Raw genomic sequence first — 25,315 nt, 5'->3', positions numbered from 1 at the left:
TTGTAACTTGAACCATGTCATAGTTGCAACAGAAGCATCCAATTTTTAATAAAATTAACTCTGGGTACCCTTTTAATAATCAACAGAACAACGAATTGAAGGTAATAGCAATTTAAAGAAATTTTTTTTTACACCATCAACAATAGTAAAAGCATGGCTCTCACCTTACACCACTTTTAACCTTAGTCTCCAAGAACAACCTGAAAAAAAATAAAAATATACTTGTATAATAAGTATGAAATAATGAAGATGAAGTAAAATTAAATTCTAAACTAAAAACACGAACCTTTAACTTGAAAAATTGAAAACCACATGAAGCAACTATATCATGTTTTTTTCGTTTGCAATCAGTTTCCTGACCCACCCAATTTTGCCCTTGACCCTAAGTCCCCAAACCCAAGAACAAAATCTTCATTATAACAATAATAAATGAAAGGAACTATAATCATTCCAGGATGACCTACACTCAATAATTATCTTACTTCAAACCTGCAAAATTAAACATCTCAACAAAAATTAGTAGGATGAAAGAAACCCATTTTGTAAACTCTTAAACTGAACATGTAATTTAACAGTAAAGTTACATAAAGTTTGCATCAAGTACTCAAGTTACATATTATACTCCGTATTGAATTGAAAAAGATAATCAACACCTAACTATAAATTTCCATGGAAAAGAAAATTAAAAACCAAAAACATGAAATACTAACCTTTATTAAGCGACAATCTGTTGCTGCGAAAGAACCCTAATACACATACATAAACACATAATCAAGAAGGAAGAGGTAGAAGAAAATGAAGAAGATGGAAGCATTATACAGTCCAGATCCATAATATGCGTAATAAGCTAAATAAATTAAGACAACAACACACCTAAAGATATAAACACTTCAATTTTTTTTACTCTTTTCACTTTGACATTTCAACAAACACGTAGTGTGCATCACATATTATGATATGAATATACTTTTTGTCAAAATCAGGTACTACAATTACAACAACTAAATCAAGATTGTGGATATACCAAAAAGCCGTAGGATTGATGATAAAATATGCATAATCTGTTAAGGGTCGAGATCAGATTACCTTGTGATTGCTTTATGATTTAACTTAGAATGATTGAATCGGTATTGTTTGCATTGAATCGAAGTGAAACAGTCGGATAGGCAGAAACGTTTTTTTATTCAAGTCAAGGATTAGGGTTAGGAGCTAGAGGCGTAACTGAAAAAAAAAGTCTGGTGACATACTGATGATATACTCCGTATTGTATTGCTACAAATTTTTTTAAATGTAAATAATTAGTATTAATGACATCATCTAAATCTCTCTCATTTTTTCTACTTTATTTTTGATTTTCTTTTAAGCTTAAAAAATACTTATTTATTACATCATCATTTTACAATTATAATAGTAAGTATAGAATAGATGCTACTCCTTCCGTCCAACTAGGTGTATCGTCCTTTTATCACAATCTGTAGTTGCATATGTATCCACTAAAATACGTTTAGCATTATGATGTTCTTTTAACGGCAGTATTGACAGGGGTCATAAGATACTCACCCAATCATATCCAGGAAGACTGATAATGCTAAAAACGAACATATATTTCATAGCATTATCCCTCAAGAAAGACAAGCTTTTAGTTGCAATTGTTCTATTTACAAGTGATATTCGTTTAAATAATAAAAGGTGAAGACAAAAGACAGATTCGACGAATTGAAGACGCAAACGACCAAAAAGCTCAAAAGTACAAAGTACAATCAAAGTGGTTCAAATTATTGATGAGAAACGTCTCAAAATTACAAGAGTATAAGACGCAAAACGCAAAATACAAGATATTAAATTGTACGCAAGGACGTTCGAAAATCCGGAACCGGGACCAGAGTCAACTCTCAACGCTCGACGCAACGGACTAAAAATTACGAGTCAACTATGCACATAAATATAATATAATATTTAAATAATTCTTAAAATTATTTATATATTATATATATATTTATAAACCGTCGGCAAGATGCAAACAAACTCTTGTGAGCTGGAAAAGCAGGCCATGCGATCGCATGGCCTGGAAGCTAAAATTCCATGCGATCGCATGGCAGCAGAAGTCAGGCCACATCTATAAATTTCGCGTGTTTTGGCTCAAATTAACACACCTTTTTCAATTCAATCTCTCTATCTCACTCGTATAATATATATATATATATATATATATATATATATATATATATATATATATATATATATATATATATATATATATTATAATTTTAATTTTAATTTTAATTTTAAATTCTAATAATAAGGGTATGTTAGCGAATGTTGTAAGGGTGTAAGTCGAAATTCTGTCCGTGTAACGCTACGCTATTATTAATCATTGTAAGTTATGTTCAACCTTTTTAAATTAATGTCTCATAGCTAAGTTATTATTATACTTATTTAAGCCGAAGTAATCGTGATGTTGGGCTAAAATATTAAAGATTGGGTAATTGGGCTTTGGAGCATAAGTGGGGTTTGGATAAAAGAACGACACTTGTGGAAATTAGACTATGGGCTTTATATTAACTAAATGATACCTCGTTGATTTAATATATAGACTTATAATTTGACGTATTTATATATAACCACATACGCTTGACTGGGTACGGTGGGCGCGATATCTATAAATACCAATAATTGTTCATTTAACCGGACACGGAACTGGATTAATAGTTAATACACTTGTTGAAACAGGGGTGAATTACATTCAAGGGTAATTGGTGTAATTATTAACAAAGTAGTAAAACCTTGGACTACACGCAGTCGATAACCTGGTGTATTCATTAAACAAAGTATTAAGACCTTGTTACAATTCGAATCCCCAATTAGTTGGAATATTTGACTTCGGGAATGAGAATAATTTGACGAAGACTTCCGCATTTTATGATTATGACTGATGGACTATTATGGACAAAACCGTATGGACATATCAAATAATCCAGGACAAAGGACAATTAACCCATAGGAATAAACTAAAATCAACACGTCAAACATCATGATTACGGAAGTTTAAATAAGCATAATTTCTTTATTTCATATTTAATTGCACTTTTAATTATCACACTTTTATTTACTGTCATTGTATTTAATTGCACTTTTAATTATCGTACTCTTTAATTATCGTAATTTTATTTTATCGCACTTTTATTTATCGCAATTTCATTATCGTTATTTACTTTACGCTTTAAATTAAGTCTTTTATATATTTAATATTTTACATTAGGTTTTAACTGCGACTTAAGTTATAAAATCGACAAACCGGTCATTAAACGGTAAAAACCCCCTTTTATAATAATAATAATACTACTTATATTTATATATATATTTATACTTTTACAAATATAGTTTTTAAAAATATAGCGTTAAGCTTGGCTAAGATTCCTGTGGAACGAACCGGACTTACTAAAAACTACACTACTGTACGATTTTGTACACTGCCTATAAGTGTTGTAGCAAGGTTTAGGTATATCCACTCTATAAATAAATAACTTGTGTAAAATTGTATCGTATTTAATAGTATTTTGTAGTAAAAATATAACTATTTTGTATACACCTCTACGCACATCAAGTATTTTTGGCGCCGCTGCCGGGGACACTAAAACGCCGAAAGCGCAACGCTATAAAAAAATAAAATAAAACCTAGTTTACTTTTGTAAAAATACGCTTTTGATTATTAAAAACACAAAAATATAAAAAGAAAAACAAAATAAATATATTTTTAAGAGTTTGTTAAATATATATAAAACTATAAAGTTTCTTTATTTTTATTTTTAGTTTGTAAAAAAATATAAGTTTTTATTTATTATACTTTATATAATATTTAAAACAGAAAGAAAAAAAAAATAAGTAAAAGAATCGGGCTACACTGTAGCAGCCCAATTTGTAACCTGAATATTTGGGCCATGCGATCGCATGGATCCATAGGCAAATACTCATGCGACCGCATGACAGGTTCTGACACGCCATCTTTGACCTAATTTCGCATTAATTAAGGAGTATTTTTATTTATTATTATTTTTAAACCCTAATTAGGTTAATTATTATAATAATTTAGTTTAAGTTTTTAATTAATTTTGTATTTTAAGTTTTAATTAGTTTTATTAATTTATAAAATTAATACTTTTATAAAATAATAAATATAAAAATAATATTTTTATAAAAATAAGTAATTTTATCACTTTTTATATCTTTTTATATTTTGTATCTTTTTATTTATTTTAGCGTAATATTTGTATTTTTCGTTCGTACTTAGTTTTAAACTTAGTATTTTGCCATAGTTATTTTTACTTCTAGATTTTTAGGCTTTACCGTAAAATCCCTTAAGTGCTTTTTCTTTAGACTAAGATTTAGGTGCTTTAGAATTTTGCGACGCTGTTTTAATATTTTAGTACCTTTTTAAGTAATTGACGTTTTGGATATAGAATTCCTTTTAAGCTTTAATATTTTTAGACGCAACTTTTAATTCTTAGTTTTTAGACTTTTAAGTTTCGACGCGCTACGTTCTTTTTTTTATTTTTCGACCTTTTATTTTTCGACGTTTTTCGACGCGCTCTTTTTCTTTCTTATTTTTCGCCACTCTAGTTTTTAGGACATAGAATTTTCTATTTCTTATCTAAAATTTCTTTAAATTTCAACGAAAAAATTATTTTAAGTGGTTAAATTGATAGACATCTAAATTTTCTGCTTCGTAGTAATAGTTGGATTTGTTAGTGGCTGAGTTGTGAGCTTCCGATTTAAAGGGTTCTGGCTCCCTGCTGCATCTATTGGCTATTCGAAACGTAGGCAAAAGCAGAAAAGTCTATTAATTTGATAACTTATATAATTTTTATATTTTATAACTAATAGGATATTCAGTGAATACACCGAGCAAAACGTTCACCACCTTTTATACGTTCACCACCTGTAACCAGATCAAGACATCTAGCCAATATTGTCGCCGTTAATTTTTCTTTAGAATCGTCATCCAGTCGACCAAGTACTCCAATTCAAATTTTCGATAATCCATTTTTTGAACCCTACCTCACAATTGAGAATCCGGAGGATATTCAGGGACAATTCAGAGATCCTGAACCATTAATTTGTCCTCCGGAACCACCAATCATTCAAACATAGATTGTCGAGGAACAACCCATTAAATCAGAATCCTCTAGTGATTCAGATTCAACAAATTCAATCATGGAAAATCTGGAACCTCTAAGTATGGAAGACCGAATGAGAGCTAAACGCACTGGCCAAGGTCACGCAATTACTCAACCAGACATTAATGTGCCAGATTATGAAATCAAAGGACAAATCCTACACATGGTGACTAATCAATGCCAATTTAGTGGTTCACCAAAGGAAGATCCAAATGAACATCTTCGTACCTTTAATAGGATCTGTACATTATTTAAAATCCGAGAAGTAGAGGATGAACAGATATATCTCATGTTATTTCCCTGGACTTTAAAGGGAGAAGCCAAAGATTGGTTAGAATCGTTACCTGAAGGGGCGATTGATACATGGGACGTTTTAGTTGAAAAATTTCTTAAACAATTCTTTCCGGCATCTAAAGCCGTAAGACTTCAAGGAGAAATTGTTACGTTCAAGCAAAAGCTAAATGAAACTCTATACGAAGCGTGGACAAGATTTGGAAATTTATTGAGAGGATGTCCGCAACATGGTTTAGACACCTGTCAAATAGTACAAATATTCTACCAAGGATGCGACATCACTACAAGAAAAGACATAGATATAGCAGCTGGTGGTTCCATTATGAAGAAAACCGCAACTGACGCTTACAAAATTATTGATAACATTGCTTCCCACTCACATGAGTTTCATCAAGAAAAAGATATCGTTAGATCATCTAAAGCAGCTAGAGCCGATTCTAGCCATGACTTTGATTCCATTTCCGCAAAGATAGATGCTGTCGAGAGACGAATGGAAAAGATGACTAAAGATATCCACTCAATACGAATTAGTTGTGAGCAGTGTGGAGGACCACATTTGACAAAAGATTGTCTCAGTATTGAACCAACAATGGAACAAAGAGAGAATGTTTCATATCTAAACCAAAGGCCTGGAAATAATTATCAGAATAATTATCAACCGCCAAGACCAATCTACAATCAAAATCAGAACTATAACCGAAATGTTCCATACAACAACCAAAAGGTCCTAGTAATCACCAAGTATCCAATAATACTTACAACCAGCAAAGACCTATTTTTCAAAATAAACCACCACAAACCGATGATAAAAAGCCAAATTTAGAAGATATGATGTCGAAGCTAGTTGAATCTCAAACTCGGTTTTTCACATCTCAGAAACAAACGAATGATCAAAATGCTCAAGAATTTATAAATCAACAAGCTTCTATTCAAAATTTGGAACAAGAAGTAAGTAACCTAGCAAGGTTGATAGGTGAAAGAAAACCGGAAAGTATGCCTAGTGATACAAATGCTAACCCCCGGAATGAAACAGCTAAAGCCATTACCACAAGAAGTGGTATTACACTTAAACCACCTGAAATGCCTGTAATCTCTGATGAAGCTATTCCTACTCCACAAGAACCACAGCCTGAGCAAGATAAGGAAACAGAACCGGTAGTTGAAAAGGTTAATGAAGATAACACAGTTAAAGCTAAACCTTATGTTAAACCATACCAACCACCACTTCCTTACCCTAGTAAAATGAGAAAAGAGAGACTTGAAGCCGAGCAATCCAAATTCTTGGATATGTTTAAACAAATAAATATCAATCTTCCTTTCATTGATGTGATTTCAGGAATGCCAAGGTATGCCAAATTCTTGAAAGATCTAATCACAAATAGAAAGAAAATGGAAGAACTCTCGGCTGTTACTATGCATGCTAATTGTTCTGCAGTGCTGTTGTAACACCCTGATTTTTATATATATATATATATTACAGCAGAAGACTGAATTACATAAATACCCTCAGGTAACATTTACAAACCATAGTTATCAATTTAGCTTAGTTAACGTTATTACAATATTCCAAAATGTTGGTGTTACGTGAAAACATTATAAAACCAGAAAACATCAGAGTTAAGAACGTAGTCAAACATGTCTTCAACCCAACAGCAACACCCACCCTAACCAGCAGTACCTAAACCTGCAAGGGGTGGAAATGTGGGGGGAATTAGCACACAGCTAAGTGAATGGATACTATCTAACAGACCAAGCATAAGCAACTGGACATGCAAGGGATCACAGATATGCTAACGTCCTGATCTAGCATATAATAACTGACAATATGAGGATCGGCGGCTTGTATGAGCACACGACGTAGTTGATCAAGCTACAGTCTACCGATAGTCCGCTTTACTGATTTCACTGCATAACCGTCCAGACGCAACACATGCGTCCTTCTATGCTATATTGAACAATCAGTAACTCATGACCCGACCAGGCTACCAGAGTCGACCTCACATCAACCCTACCTTGCCGCCTCGGTGGGTTCCCAACCTTGCCGCCTCAGTTGGTGTCCAACTAATAGTGTGCACATAAGATCACAGATAAATAGTCATGCAATCGTCCTAACTAGCATGGCAATATCTTACTACGCATGGTAATCGTAATGAACATAATCATAGTAATAAATAGTCTGAACAAGTAGCGTGTCAGCTACTTAATACTCTATCCGGAGATAGACCCACTCACCGATTACCCGCAACTGAAGGTTCTCAGAGGTCTAATCTTTCTGAGCCTTCACCTTTTTGTCTATCACCTGTGAATCATCACATAATATCTTAAGTTAGTATTATATCCAAGTATTAATACACAACTTTACGTTCAACGGAAAATACTCACATAACAGGCAAGGTTTTCGAGCAACATGGGGTTCTCGAGCAAATTCGAGTTTTTCGAGCAAATCGAGTTTTTCGAGCGAATTCGAGTTTTTCGAGCATATCGAGTTTTTCGAGCGAATTTGTGTTTTTTGAGCGAATTCGAGTTTTTCGAGAAGAGGGTTCTCGAGCAACTCGAATTTTTCGAGCAGTAACATGTTTTCGAGCAGTAACATGTTTTCGAGCAAAAGGTTCTCGAGCACCCTTTCGAGCGAGTTTTCGAGCACTGTTTTCGAGCGAGTTTTTCGAGCAGCTTCTTCTTCACCATTAGCTTCGCTGATTTGGTGATTTTAAGCCAAAAAAACTCGATTTGGAGGTTTATAGTCCAAATTTAAGCATAAGGAAACATACTAATCATACATAAATACTTTTCCTAACTATAAACATTAATATCTAACATCTACAATCAAGATTTGGGATTAATTCATCCCAAAATACCCATTTTATCATAAACTCAAAATCTAAAACACAATTCATCATTTTTGACAGGTTCTAACCTCAAAACCACTTGAAAAACATCATATAAACTATATAGCAACTATTACTAACATCAATTAAGCATTACAAACACAAAACATGAAGATTCAAGCTTAATTTCATCAAAAACCCACTTTATACCCAAACCCATTTCTTAAAGAATTAAATCACGAATCTAAGCAAACAAACCTTGATAAATGATAACAAGGATGATAAGATTCAGATCCTAAAGCTTCTTAATTCAATTTGTGACTTGGATTAGATTAGGGTTTGAGAGTGAAAGAGTTTGGTACGTACTAGTTTTGAGAATTCTCTAGAAATGAGAAGAAGAAAGCAGTTTACACTATTAAGATGGTATTAAAACCTATACCCCATAACACAAGGGTATTTATCAGTTATCTAATATCTTTCGCACTTAATTTGGCAACCCTAACGGAGTCCAAATTTAACAAACAAACCATCTCTGTGACCCTTGTCACAAACTGGTCTTAACCAACTAATCAATTAATAATAAACATATTATTAAAATAAAAGCATATTTTAACCACAAATATAAACCTAAGGGCAATTAAGTAATCTTACTTCTAACCCCGATTTCAGTCTGTTACAAATCCACCCCCCTTAAAGAGATTCCGTCCTCGGAATCTGGTCTTGGTCAATCAGATGAAGGTAACGGGTCTTCATCAACTCTTCTGTCTCCCACGTCAAGTTAGACCCTAAACTGTGCTTCCATTCTACCAAAACCATCGGGATTTCTTTCCTTCTTAACTTAGTAACCTTTCTATCGACCACTCGGATAGGTTCCTCAACCAACTTGTTACTCAAATCAACTTTCAAATCTACTAGCGGTACGATTTGTGTCTCGTCATCGACTTTACACTTACGCAAATAACACACATTGAAGGTATTATGAATACCAGCTAGCTCAGAAGGAAGATCTAACACAACTGTCTGGTCATTAACCCTCTGAATAATCTTGAACGGTCCAATAAATCTCGGAGCTAACTTTCCTCGCTTACCAAACCTGATAACACCCTTCCACGGCGAAACTTTCAAGTAAACACGATCACCTACCTCAAAGTTTACCGGACATCTACGTGGATCAGCATACATCTTTTGTCTATCCCTGACAGCTTTTAACTTTTCTCGCGCGATAGCAACTTTTTCGGCTGTCATTTGAACAATCTCGGGACCAGCAAACTGTTTCTCTCCAGCTTCTAACCAACAAGTCAGAGTTCTGCAACGACAGCCGTACAACATTTCGTAAGGTGGCATCCCTATGCTCGAATGATAAGAATTATTATACGCGAATTCAACCAACGGCAAATGTGTATCCCACGAACCACCATATTCTAATACACATGCTCTCAACATATCTTCTAGCGTCTGTATCGTTCGTTCACTCTGACCATCTGTCTGAGGATGATAAGCAGTACTCAGATTCACACGTGTACCTAGATTCTGTTGTAGACTATTCTAGAAGTTCGACACAAATCTAGAATCTCTGTCTGACACAATCGATAATGGCACACCATGCCGACTAATTATCTCTTTCACATATAAATCAGCAAGTTCGCTTAATGACGCTGTCTCACGAGTAGCAAGAAAATGAGCACTCTTGGTCAAACGATCAACTACTACCCAAATCATATCATGTTTTCTCTGAGTTCTAGGTAATTTTGTCACAAAATCCATCGTAATATGCTCCCATTTCCACTCTGGAATCTGTAACTGATGCAACGAACCATACGGTTTCTGGTGTTCTGCCTTCACTTGCGCGCAAATATGACACTTTTCAACAAAACGAGCGATGTCTGATTTCATGGTCGGCCACCAATACATAGATTTAAGGTCATGATACATCTTATTACTGCCTGGATGTACTATCAATCTAGATTTATGAGCTTCAGTTATGATCAAATCCCTCAAGTCTCCAAGCATAGGCACCCAAATACAGTTATTTAAAGTCTTAAGTCCACGAGAATCATCAATTAGGTCGAATTTTCATTTAGTCATAAGTTCAGATTTAATATGTTCATCCTCCAAAGCACAGGCTTGAACTGTTCGTAGTTGATCAATCAAATCTGAAGTTATACTCAAACGCAGAAATTTCACATTCTCATCAGACTTTTTACGACTTAACGCATCTACTACGACATTTGCTTTACCCGGATGGTATTTTATTTCACAATCATAGTCTTTGATAAGTTCTATCCACCGTCTCTGTCGCATATTCAGTTCTTTCTGCGTGAAAATATGCTGGAGGCTCTTATGATCTGTACATATTACACACTTTGTACCATATAAGTAATGTCTCCAAAGCTTCAACGCAAATACCACTGCAGCCATTTCTAAATCATGAACCGGATAGTTACGTTCATGTGTCTTTAACTGACGAGAAGCGTACGCGATAACTTTATCTCTCTGCATCAGTACACATCCCAACCCGGCAAATGATGCATCACAATAAACCACAAAGTCATCTGAACCCTCTGGCAATGCTAACACTGGAGCCTGACAGAACAACTGTTTCAGAGTCTGAAAAGCCTATTCCTGTTGATCTCCCCATCGGAAACTTACATCCTTTCTAGTCAATTTGGTCATCGGACCCGCTATTTTAGAAAAATCTTTTATAAATCGGCGATAATAACCCGCAAGACCCAAAAAACTCTTAACTTCTGTCGGCGTCTTCGGCGAATTCCAACCCATTACCGCTTCTATTTTCGACAGATCCACTTTAATACCTGCCTCACAGATAACATGACCCAGAAACTGCACCTCTCGAAGCCAAAACTCACACTTCGAGAACTTAGCGTATAACTGCTCTTTCTTTAACAACTCTAACACTAATCGAAGATTTGTCGCATGATCAGCTTCTGTCTTTGAATATACCAATATATCGTCGATAAACACAATAACAAACTGATCTAAATATGGTTTACAAACCCTGTTCATCGGATCCATGAAGACTGCTGGAGCATTCGTCAACCCGAATGGTATAACCAAGAACTCGTAATGCCCATATCTAGTTCTGAACGCTGTCTTCGGTATATCTGATTCTGCAACCCGAACCTGATGATAACCGGATCTAAGATCTATTTTCAAGAAATACGATGCACCCTGCAGCTGATCGAAAAAATCATCGATTCTAGGCAGAGGATACTTGTTCTTAACTGTCCTCTTGTTCAATTCTCGATAATCTATACACATTCTCAGCGAACCATCTTTCTTCTTTACAAACAACACTGGTGCACCCCACGGTGAAGAACTTGGTCTTATAAACCCTCTGTCTAACAGTTCTTGTATCTGAGACATCATCTCTCTGATTTCAGAAGGTGCTAACCTATAAGGAGCCTTAGCTATTGGAGTTGTTCCGGGAACTAACTCAATCTTATATTCTACTTATCTTACCGGCGGCAACCCCGGTAATTCGTCAGGAAACACCTCAAGAAATTCCGAAACCACAGGAATATCAATAATAGATTTCTTCTCTATCTTAGCTTCAATAACATAAGCCATAAAAGACTCACATCCCTTAGAAAGTGACTTCCTCGCCTTCATCATAGAAATCAATGGAAAACTGAACCCACTTCGTTCCCCTCGGGCCACAATACGGGTTCCATCGGTCAAACGGAAAGTCACAATCTTCTTATCACACTTAATGTGGGCCTTATGTAGGCTCATCCAGTTCATCCCTAATACTACATCAAAACTAGGGATAGGCAACACTAAACAGGACATAGCAAGCGGTCTACCATCAATTTCTATACTAGCTCCAGACACATACGTTGTGACTAGAACCGTCTAGCTACCTCTACTCTAACAGGCTCAGGCAGCACAGTAGCAGGTAACCCTAATTTAGTACAGAAATCTATAGACATAAATGTCCTATTTTCACCCGAATCAAACAATATTCTAGCAGGTATTGAGTTGATCAAGAACATACTGGTTATGACATCATCATTATTAGTAGCGGCCTCAACTGTCATCTGAAAGGCCCTGGCTTCCGCAGTCGGTGGGTTCTTTCTCTTATGTCCACTTGAGGCTGTGGAACCCCCGACAGATACCGAACGCGCCCCTGACCCTGCCCCGAAACTTGCGCCCTTTGACGCCTGACAACTTGCTGAACGATGACCCGGCTGATGACAACTCCAACAAACATTTTCTCTGAAGGAACACCCCTGAGATTCATGACCTACCATACCACATCTTAAACATCTTTTCGTTGCCTCAGAACACTGACCACTATGTGAAGACTTACAACCTTTACACCATTCTTTCTTTCCAGAACCTGAACCTGATCCACCTTGGTTACCCTTACCCTTTTGTCTAAACCCAAATGATTTCTTAGACTTCGAACCTGATTGACTGATAGCCTGACTACCATGTGGTACCACATTTCCCCAATTCATACCCCTAGCTGCTCTTACATCACTTTCCACCATCTTTGCCATCATAAAAGCTTGAGACAATGTCGGTGCTGACCTCACAAAGGTCCTATACTCTGGCAAGATCATGTTTACAAAGTGCTGCATTCGGGATTGTTCATCCGTCACCCATTGTTGCACAAATCTTAGCTTGTCCATGTATTTCTCAATCACCTCATCAATTGACATTTGCGGTGTCATCCGCATTTCTAGGAACTCCATCTTAATTCTATTCATGTCAAACACATTACAATACTGTTCACATACCTTCACATAAAACTGTTCCCAAGTAATCATCTTAACTTGCTCTGGAGGGACACTAGCTATCACATAATCCCACCACACCATTGCTCTATCTTTCAACAACCTACTTGCATAAATTACCTTTAACTCAGGCTCACACTGACATGCATCAAACACCTTTTCAACCTCCCGTAACCAATTGAGAGTCACGGCTGAGTCATTACTTCTTGAGAAAGGAGATGGTCCACAATCCCTGAACTGTTTAAAGGTACATCTTTTTGGTGGCTGGTATTGTTGTTGGAATTGCTGTTGTGGGAATGGTTGTTGGTATGTAGGTGGCTGAACTTGGTTCATCATCATGGGATGTTGGTATTGGTAGTAGTTCTGTGGTGGCATGATATGCTGAGGGAATTGGTTCTGTAAAGGGTATTGGTAGTGGTTCTGGGTTATCTGTGGTACGACATGTGACTGTGCAGTGGCAAAACCTGGCGGTGTATCCTCATTACCCGACTGTCTAGCTAACTCAAGCTCAGCAATCTTTTCCTGAGCTTCCTTAAACTTTCCTTCAAGCTCATGTACATAATCAGCATCATATACTTCTACCTCATCCTCCACATCAGGAGCACTGAAGGTTCCAGGGTGGATCGGGTTTGTAGCGTTCGCATCCCTGTTGTCTGCCATCTGTGCTACAAAACACTCGCACAAAAGCTTAGTGGATAACTGTTAGCTTACTAAACACTAACATGCACAACATCCTATATACACTTAGCCCCCACCCTACGGACATGTTTGACTTAATTCAGGGTTTAGGAACAAATACGCGCATGTACTTGCTGCTAAACCACGCTCTGATACCAACTTGTAAGACCCTGATTTTTTATATATATATATATCACAGTGGAAGACTGAATTACATAAATACCCTCAGGTAACATTTACAAACCATAGTTATTAATTTAGCTTAGTTAACGTTATTACAATATTCCAAAATGTTGGTGTTACGTGAAAACATTATAAAACCAGAAAACATCAGAGTTAATCACGTAGTCAAACATGTCTTCAACCCAACAGCAACACCCATCCTAACCAGCAGTACCTAAACCTGTAAGGGGTGGAAATGTGGGGGGAATTAGCACACAGCTAAGTGAATAGATACTATCTAACAGACCAAGCATAAGCAACTGAACATGCAAGGGATCACAGATATGCTAACGTCCTGATCTAGCATATAATAACTGACAATATGAGGATCGGCGGCTTGTACGAGCACACGACGTAGTTGATCAAGCTATAGTCTACCGATAGTCCGCTTTACTGATTTCACTACATAACCATCCAGACGCAACACATGCGTCCTTCTATGCTATACTGAATAATCAGTAACTCATGACCCGACCAGGCTACCATAGTCGACCTCACATCAACCCTACCTTGCCGCCTCGGTGGGTTCCCAACCTTGCCGCCTCGGTTGGTGTCCAACTAATAGTGTGCACATAAGATCACAGATAAATAGTCATGCAATCGTCCTAACTAGCATGGCAATATCTTACTACGCATGGTAATCGTAATGAACATAATCATAGTAATAAAGAGTCTGAACAAGTAGCGTGTCAGCTACTTAATACTCTATCCAGAGATAGACCCACTCACCGATTACCCACAACTGAAGGTTCTCAGAGGTCTAATCTTTCTGAGCCTTCACCTTTTTGTTTATCACCTGTGAATCATCACATAATATCTCAAGTTAGTATTATATCCAAGTATTAATACACAACTTTACGTTCAACGGAAAATATTCACATAACAGGCAAGGTTTTCGAGCAACATGGGGTTCTCGAGCAAATTCGAGTTTTTCAAGCAAATCGAGTTTTTTGAGCGAATTCGAGTTTTTGGAGCAGATCGAGTTTTTCGAGCGAATTCGAGTTTTTCGAGCAGAGGGTTCTCGAGCAACTCGAATTTTTCGAGCAGTAACATGTTTTCGAGCAAAAGGTTCTCGAGCACCCTTTCGAGCGAGTTTTCGAGCACTGTTTTCGAGCGAGTTTTTAGAGCAGCTTCTTCTTCACCATCAGCTTCGCTGATTTGGTGATTTTAAGCCAAAAAAACTCGATTTGGAGGTTTATAGTCCAAATTTAAGCATAAGGAAACATACTAATCATACATAAACACTTTTCCTAACTATAAACATCAAAATCTAACATCTACAATCAAGATTTGGGATTAATTCATCCCAAAATACCCATTTTATCATAAACTCAAAATCTAAAACACAATTCATCATTTTTGACAGGTTCTAACCTCAAAACCACTTGAAAAACATCAGATAAACTATATAGCAACTATTACTAACATCAATTAAGCATTACAAACACAAAACATGAAGATTCAAGCTTAATTTCATCAAAAACCCACTTTATACCCAAACCCATTTCTTAAAGAATTAAATCACAAATCTAAGCAAACAAACCTGGATAAATGATCACAAGGATGATAAGATTCAGATCCTAAAGCCTCTTAATTCAATTTGTGACTTGGATTAGATTAGGGTTTGTGAGTGAAAGAGTTTGGTACGTACTAGTTTTGAGAATTCTCTAGAAATGAGAAGAAGAAAGCAGTTTACACTATTAAGATGAGATTAAAACCCATACCCCACAACACACGGGTATTTATCAGTTATCTAATATCTTTTGCACTTAATTTGGCAACCCTAACGGAGTCCAAATTTAACAAACAAACCATCTCTGTGACCCTTGTCACAAACTGGTCTTAACCAACTAATCAATTAATAATAAATATATTATTAAAATAAAAGCATATTTTAACCACAAATATAAACCTAAGGGCAATTAAGTAATCTTACTTCTAACCCCGGTTTCAGTCTGTTACAGCTGTTGAATAATATACCAGAAAAATTATCAGATCCAGGAAGTTTCACGATTCCATATTTTATGGGTAGTCTTAGTTCAATAGAAGCATTGGCAGACTTATGTGCTAGTATAAATTTAATGCCGTATTCACTATATGCTAAACTAGACCTTGGAGAATTGAAACCAACACGAATAAGTATACAACTAGCCGATCGATTAGTAAAATATCCTAGAGGGATAATGGAGAACATGCTAGTTAAAGTTGGTACTTTAGTATTTCCAGTAGATTTTGTTATTTTGGACATGGAAGAAGATTCTCAAGTTCCTCTCATATTAGGAAGACCATTCTTAAACACGGCCAAAGCAATAATAGACGTGTTTGGTAAGAAACTGACCCTAAGTATAGAGGACGAGAGTGTTACCTTTTCAGTTGATAGAGCAATGCAACAACCGCAATCTGCAGATGATACATGTTATTATATTCAAACTATAGATTCACATGCAGAATTGTTGGAAGAATTTCCAGAATTACAAGGAACAGGAGAATGTTCTTTAGGAGAAGGAACTGAACCAATTGATGAAACTGAAATGTTAGCTACACTTATGGCTAATGGATATGAACCAACAACAGAAGAAATTCAAATGCTAAAAGAAGAAGACATATATCGATATAAATCATCGATAGAAGAACGACATTAGAGTTAAAGCTACTTCCAAACCATTTGGAATACGCTTATTTACATGGTGAATCTGAATTACCTGTAATAATATCATCTTCTCTTACTGAAAATGAAAAATCACAACTCATTTCTGTGCTAAAAGCTCATAAACCAGCTATTGCATGAAAGATTCATGATATTAAAGGAATAATTCCTTCGTATTGCACACATAAAATCCTTATGGAAGAAGGTCATAAAACGTATGTGCAACGCCAACGAAGACTAAATCCGAATATGCAAGATGTTGTTAAGAAAGAAATTATTAAACTGCTTGATGCAGGTTTAATTTATCCAATCTCTCATAGTCCATGGGTAAGCCCAGTTCAATGTGTGCCTAAGAAGGGTGGCATGACTGTCATCACAAATGAAAAAAATGAGCTTATTCCTACTAGGACTGTAACAGGATGACGTGTTTGTATTGATTATAGAAAATTAAATGACGCCACCAGAAAAGATCACTTTCCCTTACCTTTTATTGATCAAATGTTAGAAAGATTAGCCGGAAATAGTTACTATTGTTTTCTTGATGGTTTTTCCGGATATTTTCAAATTCCAATAGCACCCGAAGATCAAGATAAAACCACATTCATGTGCCCTTATGGTACTTTTGCTTATAAACGAATGCCATTTGGACTTTGCAACGCCCCTGCAACCTTTCAAAGGTGCATGATGGCGATTTTTCACGACATGATAGAAGAATGCATGGAAGTTTTCATGGATGACTTTTTAGTCTTCGGTGATACTTTTGAATCATGTCTAGTCAATCTTGAACGAATGCTTATTAGATGCGAACAATCAAATCTAGTACTTAATTGGGAGAAATGCCATTTCATGGTTAAAGAAGGCATCGTTCTTGGACATAAAATCTCAAAGGAAGGAATTGAAGTGGATAGAGCTAAAGTAGATGTAATTGATAAACTTCCACATCCCACCAATGTTAGAGGAGTTAGGAGTTTTCTAGGGCATGCCGGTTTTTACCGACGTTTCATAAAAGATTTTTCTAAAATTGCCACTCCTATGAATAAACTCCTAGAAAAAGATGCTCCATTCATCTTTTCAGATGAATGTATCAAATCTTTTAATATTCTTAAAGAAAACTCACTAAAGCGTCGATCATGATAACTCCAAATTAGAATCTACCATTTGAACTAATGTGCGATGCAAGTGATTTTGCAATGGGAGCCGTTTTAGGACAAAGGATTGAAAAACGATTTCAACCTATATATTATGCTAGTAAGACATTACAAGGAGCATAAACGAATTACACAACTACTGAAAAAGAACTCCTTGCTATTGTTTTTGCTTTTGACAAATTTCGTTCATATCTCGTTCTAGCTAAAACGGTGGTTTATACCGACCATTCTGCTCTTAGATACCTATTTTCGAAACAAGATGCTAAACCACGATTAATCCGTTGGATCTTACTCTTACAAGAGTTCGATATTGAGATCCGAGACAAAAAGGGAGCAGAAAACCTCGCCGCTGATCATCTTTCTCGTCTTAAAAATCCTGAATTAGAAGTTCTAAATGAATCGGCCATACAAGACAACTTTCCTGATGAATATCTATTGAAGATAGATTATAATGAAATTCCATGGTTTGCAGACTATACAAACTACTTAGTATGTGGATTCCTTGAAAAAGGATTGTCGTACCAAAAATGAAAGAAATTCTTTAGTGATATAAAACACTATTTCTGGGAAGATCCACATTTATTTAAAAGTTGTCCCGATGGAATAATACGCCGATGTGTATTCGGAGATGAAGCCAGTCAAATCTTAAACCATTGTCACACAGGACTAACTGGAGGGCATTATGGGCCTCAACTCACAACAAGAAAAGTTTACGATACTGGATTCTATTGGCCTACAATTTTCAAAGACGCACACCTTCTTTGCAAATCCTGTGATGCTTGTCAAAGGGCCGGAAAAATAAGTCAACGTGATGAAATGCCACAAAAAGTCATTCAAGTATGTGAAGTATTTGACATTTGGGGTATTGACTTTATGGGTCCATTTCCAAAATCTCATAATAATCTCTACATTCTCGTTGCCATTGATTATGTATCTAAATGGGCGGAAGCACAAGCTCTCCCAACTAACGATGCACGAGTTGTAGTCAACTTTTTAAAACGTCTTTTTGCAAGGTTTGGAACACCGAAAGCTTTAATAAGTGATCGGGGTACTCATTTCTGTAATAATCAACTTGAGAAAGTTCTCAAAAAATATGGAGTAACTCATAAAATCTCAACCGCTTATCATCCACAAACAAGTGGACAAGTTGAAAATACCAACCGAGCTTTAAAACGTATTCTAGAGAAAACCGTAGGATCAAATCTGAAGGAATGGTCCATGAAATTGGAGGATGCACTCTGGGCTTTTAGAACAGCCTACAAAACTCCAATTGGAACCACGCCTTTTAGACTCGTTTACGAAAAAGCATGTCATCTTCCAATAGAAATTGAACACAAAGTATTTTGGCTTTGAAGACATGTAATCTTGATTTACATGAAGCTGGACGTCTACGATTAAGTCAACTAAACGAATTAGAAGAATTAAGACTTGAGGCATATGAAAATTCCTTAATCTATAAAGAAAGAACGAAGAAATGGCATGATAAAAGAATCAGAAGTTCAAAAGAATTTAAAGAAGGAGATAGAGTTCTTCTTTTCAATTCAAGATTCAAGCTATTTCCTGTAAAATTGAAATCAAGATGGTCTGGACCATTTATAGTTAAAAGAGTTTTCCCATACGGAACAATTGAGTTAATAAATTCAAATGGGATTGAATTTAAAGTTAATGGTCACAGAGTTAAACATTACATACATGGTCCGATGGAAGTTGACAATGAAGTCAATCATAATTTCACCACTCAAGAAAACCCTCAAAATGAAAACATAAATATGTTATCAACAACATATGAAAAATCAAAATTGGAAAATAGGGAGGATTCAAATTGGAGTGATGAAGAAGAATTCTTATACAAACCTCCCATTCCAAGAAACGAAGAAAAATGTGAACAAGAAGTTCAAATAGAAGTGAAAGAACCAAGAAAAGAACACCCAAAAAAGGTTTACAAACCAACTCGACTTACTAAAGTAGGAGACCCGGGTGAATTTATCATTTCTTGCTTGCTTAATGATGGTGCTATATATAATGGACTCGCAGATTTAGGAGCAAGTGCAAATATTATGCCTCTTTCCTTATACAAAAGATTAGGTATGGGTAAATCAAAACCAACCAAAATAGGTGTTCAATCATTTGACCTAACCATTAAACATCCGGTTGGAATAGCAAATAATTTACTTGTTAACGTGGGAAGTTTAACCTTTGTTGCAAACTTCATAGTTATTAATATGGAGGAAAACCTTGATATTCCTCTAATTTTAGGTCGCCCATTTTTAGCAACCACCGCGGCATTCATTGATATAAGAGAAGGTAGAATGACACTTAGGGATGGTGATAAATCGATCACATTTGTGAACCGAAAGTTTATATCTCCACCAACCAAAACTGTTAAACCAATAAAAATACATAAGTGTGGGGAAGATGAAGAAACACTTAATGATGATCCAATCACAAAGAATCCCGTTGATGATACGAAATTAGATGAACCCGTTTTTAACAGTTCAATGAAGAAACTTTCTTAACGTATTCACGATGCTAAGATTAAGGGAAACTTTAAGTTATGTAACCGATTAGTATCCAATTTATCACCAAAAGAAAAAGCAATGTTAGTTGAATCTGTGAAAGTTACGGAGGAAATCAACAAATGGATTGAAGCAAAAGTCAGAGATATACAAGTTGTTGATGATCCAATTGAAAATAACGTTAATCACAATTTCAACACCACATCTAACTAAGTGTGGGGAGGTTAGAATCTTTTTAGGGTAGAATGTATTTCTGTTAGAGTCAGATATTCTGTTTTCGTGTAGTTTCTGAGAATGGAATCCGAATGGTCTTTCCCTAGCAGACCCTAAAGAACTAGTCTTCTCCCCCCATTCTGAATTTTTATTTTTTTAGGTTTTACGAGATGAAGAATTCCTTTGATCTGAACCATGGTCTAATGCTACATGCTTTGATCACTAAACGTAATAATGACACACTCCCGAGTGACCTGGTATCAGTAATAAGAGCCAAATTGAACGGAGTAAGAAAAGAACTCAGGAACGATCATAATAAGTTACATTTTGGTAAAGGAAAATCAAAATCCTCAGCGAAAAGAAGAGCACGACACCTTGAAAGATGTCACAAATGCGGAAAATGGTCACACGAAGGAAAATGCTCGACGAATCAGACATATTCCAATACCGAGTTCGTTACTTTATGTAGAGAAGGACCGTTCATATGTTTCGAAGAAAAATCGTTGAATGCTCGAGGTTATGCCTATGTAGCTATGGAAAACCAATTAGTCCGACTATCTTATGAGTGGGCTAAAGCAGGTCTCTGAGAATTCTTTCTCACAGGTAAGTATGTACAGTTTTTATTTTTATTTTTATTGCTTTTAACCTTTTGATAATAAACGCCGAATCGTTCGCTATAAAGTATAAAATTGGTATTCAATAAAATTAGGTATGCGTAACCGAAATTATTGATATCATACAAAAATTTATTACATCACTGCGAAATTTACCGTTTATTCTTAAGGTATAAATATCTTTAATCAATCAAACCAAAATATTTCAAAAATTCATCAGGTGTAAAACTAGGTCATTGAACCGAAATTACTTTACCGAAAAGAGGGGTGTATATTTTTGATAATATTTGATTGATTAAAGTGGGATAAAAGACCAAAAAGATTTTTAATTTTTATTTTTACTTTGTTTTTAAAATTAATATATTAATATTAAATTATTATTGTAAACTTTTTAAATCAATATATTTAAGTTTGTAAATATTTAAAAAATTTATGTTTTTAATATAAGTTTGTATGTATAAAAACAAAATTATAATATAAATTTGGTGTGATTTTTTAAAATTTTAATAATATGAATTTTTAATTTTATGCATTTTAAATTTAAGTTTGGTGTGAATTTAAAAACAAAAATTTACTTTATTTCACTAAGATAAAAATATGATTTTTAAAATTCGTCGTGAGTTGAAAACTAGGTCATTGAACCGAAATTGCTCTACCCAAGGGAGGGATGAGAACTTTTATTATCATTATTTTTAATCTTATTGAATTAAAGTAAGCCAAAAACATTTAAAAAATTCAAAAATCTTTGCTTTTAAAACCGCTCTTAAAAATGACATTTTAAAATTTTGTCGAGGGATGGATTAGGACAACGATCCGAAACGCCCTCAGTCATAAAAAGGAAAGCAAAATTTTTAAATTTTAATTAATTATTTTGTGTTAAAAGTAATGGTTTTTATAAAAAAAAAAAAAGATATACCAGACCCTCATGCGATCGCATGGGGTTTGGCCTTCAACCTCATGCGATTGCATGAGGCCTAATTTTTGGCCAGAATCATAAAACCCAGCGAGTCTACTTCTGTCCACAAAACACACACACACAAAACACGAGCACTCTCCAAAAACCTCTCAAATTTCATCATTTTTTCACCAAATTTCTCGCTATAATCCGCTCTAATCATGAATTTGATAAGAAGTTTATCAAGAAGGGTAACAATTTCATCCCTAAACCTCTTTAAATTTGATTTTTAGTGTTCTTGAGCTATATTTTTTCCTAATTTGATTTTGTTAATTTCTAGTGTAATTAGAGTTAAATTGTTAGTATATTATGCATGTATAACCTAGATTGATGCTATTTAACATGATTTGAAGCCAAAAACTTCAAAATTTTTAGGAATATAGGGTTTGTGTTCTTGAGCAATTTGGGGCTTTGTGATATAAACAGGTTATGGCCGATTTTTGTCATGAATTATTGCTAAATTAAGTAGTGTAACATGTTTAGGTAGCTAAATGATCCAAACTTTGATACTAAACATGATTTTTGAGAATTAAAGTGGACTTTTTAAGTCTAAAATTCATGAACTTGATTAATTTGATATAATTGCCATTTGAGACTTGTTTAATTGCTAGTAATGACTATTTTGACATGTTATTTAAGTTAAATGCTTATGAACTTTGTATACATTTGTATATATGCTTATTGAAAAAGTGTATATTTTGATAAAGATATGAAAAGGAGCTTAAGTTTAATATAGATTAAACATGTCATTGTGATTGTTTTAAGTTGTTATTTTGCTAACACTAATGCATATTTGGATGCAAAAATTTTGTGTTTAATGTGTTTTGCAGAAATATACTGAAACTGGAGGTGCTTCATCATCATCCAGGCAACCTGCTCCAGAACCTGAGCCAGAATTGCAATACGAGCCAGAACCCGAACAAGAACCACAACAGGAACAACAACAGCAACCTGATTAACACGTACCTTATTATGATCCGCTACAATTTGTTGATGCCTTTATAGTATTTCCGATGCATCCGCCAGTAGAATACCCAACGATTCCTGAACACACATTGCATCCTAATCTGAGATTCGACAGAAGCTGGAGAGATTACCCAACATATCAAAGTAACAAATTCAAACTGATACCGAAAAATGTAGAAGTGCCAAGGGTAATCGATTGGGAGCCTTTAGAAAGGGTCCAACTTGTTAACTCAGTTAGGGAGCATCTGATCCAAAGGTATGGCAGTTCTTCTTTTCACGATTGGGAACGTTTATTCACCATTCGTAGACCTGTATATAAGGAATGGTGCATTGAGCTTATGAGTACTATAGCGTTAAATGCAGATGTAGATAGATTAGATGATAGAAGTTTTCTTAGATTTATACTTGGTCGTAGGATGTACAGGATGTCCATGCTGGACATAGCCAGGGCATTACAGATATATACTCCTGGTGAATTACTACTACCCGATTGTATGAATTTGATTTATCGTGGTGAAAGGGTAGATAGGAATTTTAACGCGAACGCCGTATGGAGGCGTATGTCAGATTATAATGTTTTTACGCTGGGAGGAAAACACTCCTACTTACATATTAACAAAGCCGAGCTTCGTATAATTCATATATTTTTAGCTAACTCGATTACACAGAGAGGTCACAATAAGGAGAAAATGACCTTACATGATTTATTTTACCTAAAGTGTATTCGAGACCCAAGAGGCTTTGTTAATATCCCTTACTGTGTTGGTTTTTATTTGTCTAAGATGGTAGAAGGAATACAGGAAGGGGGAATAATAGGAGGAGGTATTTTTGTTACTCTCATTGGAGAGTATTTGGGTGTAGATAGGGATCAAGGTGTAGTGACCCGAACTTTTCCATGTTTATATATATTAAATGAAATTGTTATTTACATGATTAAGTTTTTCTAACATGTTAAGCAATCAAACTTGTTAAGACTTGATTAATTGAAATAGGTTTCATATAGACAATTGACCACCCAAGTTGACCGGTGATTCACGAACGTTAAAACTTGTAAAAACTATATGATGACATATATATGGTTATATATATAGTTAACATGATATTATGATAATTAAACATATCATTAAGTATATTAACAATGAACTAAATATGTAAAAATAAGACTACTAACTTAATGATTTTGAAACGAGACATATATGTAACGATTATCGTTGTAACGACATTTAATGTTTATATATCATATTAAGAGATATTCGTACATCATAATATCATGATAATAAAATAATTTAAAATCTCTTTTGATATTATAAATATTGGGTTAACAACATTTAACAAGATCGTTAACCTAAAGGTTTCAAAACAACACTTACATGTAACGACTAACGATGACTTAACGACTCAGTTAAAATGTATATACATGTAGTGTTTTAATATGTATTCATACACTTTTGAAAGACTTCAAGACACTTATCAAAATACTTCTACTTAACAAAAATGCTTACAATTACATCCTCGTTCAGTTTCATCAACAATTCTACTCGTATGCACCCGTATTCGTACTCGTACAATACACAGCTTTTAGATGTATGTACTATTAGTATATACACTCCAATTATCAGCTCTTAGCAGCCCATGTGAGTCACCTAACACATGTGGGAACTATCATTTGGCAACTAGCATGAAATATCTCATAAAATTACAAAAATATGAGTAATCATTCATGACTTATTTACATGAAAACAAAATTACATATCCTTTATATCTAATCCATACACCAACGACCAAAAACACCTACAAACACTTTCATTCTTCAATTTTCTTCATATAATTGATCTCTCTCAAATTCTATCTTCAAGTTCTAAGTGTTCTTCATAAATTCCAAAAGTTCTAGTTTCATAAAATCAAGAATACTTCCAAGATTGCAAGTTTACTTCCAAGTTTTCTAAATCCATTCCAAGTAATCATCCAAGATCAAGAAACCTTTGTTACTTACATTAGGTTATCTTTCTAATACAAGGTAATAATCATATTCAAACTTTAATTCAATTTCTATAACTATAACAATCTTATTTCGAGTAGAAATCTTACTTGAAATTGTTTTCGTGTCATGATTCTGCTTCAAGAACTTTCAAGCCATCCAAGGATCCTTTGAAGCTAGATCCATTTTTCTCATTTCCAGTAGTTTTATCCAAGGAACTTGAGGTAGTAATGATGTTCATAACATCATTCGATTCATACATAAAAAGCTGTCTTATTCAACGTTATAAACTTGTAATCACTAGAACATAGTTTAGTTAATTCTA

The 25,315-nt window shown here is 34.9% G+C and overlaps 1 long non-coding RNA gene across 1 annotated transcript; it reads right to left on the bottom strand.

The window, feature by feature from the left end:
• Positions 1-282: 282 nt before the first annotated feature.
• Positions 283-1,130, bottom strand: LOC139852869 (uncharacterized). Its single transcript, XR_011761207.1, has 3 exons — positions 1,087-1,130; positions 711-746; positions 283-489 (listed from the first exon to the last, which is right to left on the bottom strand). It is a non-coding gene; the product is annotated as an uncharacterized lncRNA (long non-coding RNA).
• Positions 1,131-25,315: the final 24,185 nt, after the last annotated feature.

Source organism: Rutidosis leptorrhynchoides, chromosome 6, assembly GCF_046630445.1.
Source record: "Rutidosis leptorrhynchoides isolate AG116_Rl617_1_P2 chromosome 6, CSIRO_AGI_Rlap_v1, whole genome shotgun sequence".
Taxonomy (NCBI): Eukaryota; Viridiplantae; Streptophyta; class Magnoliopsida; order Asterales; family Asteraceae; genus Rutidosis; species Rutidosis leptorrhynchoides.
This window is presented reverse-complemented; position numbering and strand designations above follow the sequence as displayed.